Source organism: Nicotiana attenuata, unplaced genomic scaffold, assembly GCF_001879085.1.
Source record: "Nicotiana attenuata strain UT unplaced genomic scaffold, NIATTr2, whole genome shotgun sequence".
In the NCBI taxonomy this organism is placed as follows: Eukaryota; Viridiplantae; Streptophyta; class Magnoliopsida; order Solanales; family Solanaceae; genus Nicotiana; species Nicotiana attenuata.
In genome coordinates this window covers 266620-270761 of record NW_017670654.1, presented here as the reverse complement: position 1 = coordinate 270761, position 4142 = coordinate 266620, and positions in this window count along the sequence as shown.

Below are 4142 nucleotides of genomic sequence, written 5' to 3'. Positions count from 1 at the left end.
CTCTTCGCGATCGCGAGGAGTAGGATGCGAACGCGAAGGCCTGGGATTTTTAAAGCTACGCGAACGCGTGGCCTGTAACGCGATCGCGATTAAGGAAAAATGCTGAGGTCCAGAAGTTGTTCTACGCGAACGCGTACGAGGGTTTGCGAACGCGAAGAACTGACTGGCATAGGTACGCGAACGCGGTGAAGAAACTGGCCTCCCTCCAAGATTACACTATGCGAACGCGAGAGGGAGGCCGCGATCTCGAAGAGGAAAAGTCTGCAACAGCTGAGTTCAGTTTTCTGCAATATTTTCCAACTCCAAAGTGCTCCGTTGAGCACCCGGAACACACCCGAGGCCCCCGGGACCTCAACCAAACCTACGGACATATCCCATAACATCATTCAAACTTGTACCAATCCTTAAACCACCTAAAACAACGCCGGAAACACGAATTAATCAAGGATTCAAGCCTAAGAACTTCAAATTCCAACCAAACACGCTTTCGATCAAAAACCTACCCGAACCTCGTCCGAATGACCTGAAATTTTGCACACACATCCCAAATGACATGAAGGAACTACTGCAACTTCCGGAATTCCAATTCGACCCTCGGATCAAAAACTCACTATCGGACCGGAAACTTCAAAAATTCAAACTTCGGCATTTCAAGCCTAAATGAGCTACGAGCCTCCAAATACATTCCGAGCATGCTCCCAACCCCGAAATCACCTAACGGAGCTAACGGAACCATCAGATTTCCATTCCGAGGTCGTCTTCACACTGTTCTGATTACGGACCATTTTTCAACTCTTAAGCTCTCATTTAGGGACTAAGTGTCCCAAAACTCAACACCGAACGTCCCGGCAAACCAAAATAGCAGAAATGAACTTAGGGGAAACAGTTAATGGGGGATCAGGGCGTGATTTCCAAAAACGACCGGCGGGTCGTTACATCCTCCTACACTTAAACATTCGTTCGTCCTCGAACGAGCATAGAGAACATACCTGAAGTAGTGAAGAGATGAGGGTACTGGCTGCGCATATCCTGCTCGGTCTCCCAAGTCGCCTCCTCGGCCGGCTTACCCCGCCACTGAACCTTCACTGAAGCGATGTTCTTTGACCTCAACTTCCTGACCTGACTGTCCAAAATAGCCACTGGCTCCTCAACATAGGATAGATCCTTGTCCAGCTGGACTGAACTGAAATCCAACACATGCGACGGATCCCCGTGATATCTCCGGAGCATCGAAACATGAAATACCGGATGAACTCCGGCCAAACTGGGAGGTAAGGCAAGCTCATAGGCAACCTCCCCAACTCGCCTCAAGATCTCAAAAGGGCCAATAAACCTCGGACTCAACTTTCCTTTCTTCCCAAACCGCATGACGCCCTTCATAGGCGAGACCCGAAGCAGAACCCGCTCACCAACCATATATGAAACATCACGGACCTTCCTGTCCGCGTAACTCTTCTGCTTGGACTGGGCTGTACGGAGTCTATCCTGAATCACCTTAACCTTCTCCAATGCATCCTGAACCATCTCTGTGCCCAATAGCCTGGCCTCGCCCGGCTCAAACCAACCCACCGGAGATCTGCGCCTCCTACCATATAAAGCCTCATACGGCGCCATCTGAATGCTGGATTGATGGCTGTTATTGTAAGCTAACTCCGCCAGTGGCAAGAAATGATCCCAAGATCCTCCGAACTCAATCACACATGCACAGAGCATATCCTCAAGAATCTGGATAGTGCGCTCGGACTGTCCGTCCGTCTGGGGGTGAAATGCTGTGCTCAACTCCACCCGAGTGCCTAACTCCTGCTGCACGGCTATCCAGAATCGCGATGTAAACTGAGTACCTCTTTCTGAAATGATAGAAACTGGAATACCATGCAAACGGACGATCTCCCTAATATAAATCTCCGCCAACCGCTCCGATGAATAAGTGGTACACACAGGAATGAAATGAGCGGACTTGGTCAGCCGGTCCACAATAACCCAAATGGAATCAAACTTCTTCAAGGTCCGTGGAAGTCTAGATACAAAATCCATGGTGATGCGCTCCCATTTCCACTCCGGAATCTCTATCTGCTGGAGCAACCCACCCGGGCGCTGGTGTTCATACTTCACCTGCTGGCAGTTGAGGCATCTAGACACATAGCCAACTATATCCTTCTTCATCCGCCTCCACCAGTAGTGCTGCCTCAGGTCCTGATACATCTTCGCGTCCTGATACACATGACGGAACTACTACAACTTCCGGAATTGCAATTCGACCCTCGGATCAAAAACTCACTATCGGACCGGAAACTTCAAAAATTCAAACTTCGGCATTTCAAGCCTAAATGAGCTACGAGCCTCCAAAATACATTTCGAACACGCTCCCAACCCCGAAATCACCTAACGGAGCTAACGGAACCATTAGATTTCCATTCCGAGGTCGTCTTCACACTGTTCTGATTACGGACCATTTTTCAACTCTTAAGCTCTCATTTAGGGACTAAGTGTCCCAAAACTCTCCAAAACTCAACACCGAACGTCCCGGCATCCAGAATAGCAGAAATGAACTTAGGGGAAACAGTTAATGGGGGATCGGGGCGTAATTTCCAAAAATGACTGGCCGGGTCGTTACAATAGTCACCCAATTGATGTGACATCCACAGTAATTGAGCACAACATTGTCCAATTACAATGTACTCTGCTTCAGTTGTGGAAAGAGCTACTGATCCCTATTTTTTACTGTTCTAGGAGATTAATGCCTTTACCAATAATTGACAGGTGCCACTTGTGCTTTTTCTATTTTCCTTGTCACCTGCAAGATCAGTATCTGAAAATCCTTCAAGTTTAAAATTGGTAGAGCGTGGATACAAAAGTCCATAAGAGGTGGTTCCGATAAGATTGCGAATTATGCGCTTTACTACAATTAAGTGTGATTCCTTAGGAGCTGACTGAAACTTGGCACATTTACAAACACTAAACATGATACCTGGTCGACTAGCAGTTAGATATATTATGGATCCAATTATTCCACGATACTTTGTTTCATCTACTGATTTTCCCTGTTCATCCTTGTCTAAACTTGTAGAGGGACTCATTGGAGTTCCAATTGATTTGGCATTGCTCATTCCAAACTTTTGAATTAATTCCATCGTATACTTGGCTTTGCAGATGAATATCCCATTTTCTGACTGATGAATTTGGAGTCCAAGAAAGAATGTCAGCTCTCCCATTATACTCATTTCGAACTCACTCTGCATGATATTTGAGAATTCTTGCACAAAAGAAGATTAGTACTACCAAATATCGTATCATCTACATAGATCTGGATAATGAGATTACCTTCAGTGGATCTTTTTATAAATAAAGTAGTATCCACCTTACCTTTGATGAACCCATTATCAGTTAAAAAGGAACTCAATCAACCAAGCTCGATGGGCTTGTTTGAGTCCATAGAGAGCTTTAGCTAACTTATACACATGGTATGGTAATTGTGAGTTTTCAAAGCCAAGAGGTTTTTTTTACATATAGCTCCTCATCAATGAAACCGTTTAGAAAAGCACTTTTAACATCCATTTGAAATAGTTTAAAACCTTTAAAAGATGCATAGTCAAGCAGTATACGAATTGATTCTAACCGTGCTATTGGTGTAAAGGTTTCATCATAGTCGACTCCTTCCTGCTCTGAGTAACCTTGAGATACTAATTTGGCTTTGTTTCTGACTACCTTTCCTTCTTTATTTAGCTTGTTTATGCATACCTACTTTGTTCCAACTACAATAGCATTTGCTGGCTTAGGTACTAGTTCCCAAAACTGGTTCTTGTCGAATTGATCAAGTTCGTCTTGCATAGCTTGTATCTAGCAGGAGTCTTTTAGGGCTTCATTAACTTTCTTTGGTTCAACTTGAGATATGAGTGCAATATTTACCCTTTTTTTAGAGCTCGTCTGGTTTTTAATCCATCGCTTGCATATCCTATGATAAATTTTTGAGGGTATTCTGGTTCGCTTCTCCATTTGTTTGGTTGCGTTCCAACTACAGGAGTAGTTGACTCCTTTTGTGGTTCAGTAGAGTTGCTCACATGTTCACTAGTCGACTCTGTGACTATGTCTATTCTATCAGTCGACTTTTGTGACTTGTTTGCCTGTGGTGTTTCTTGATTGAT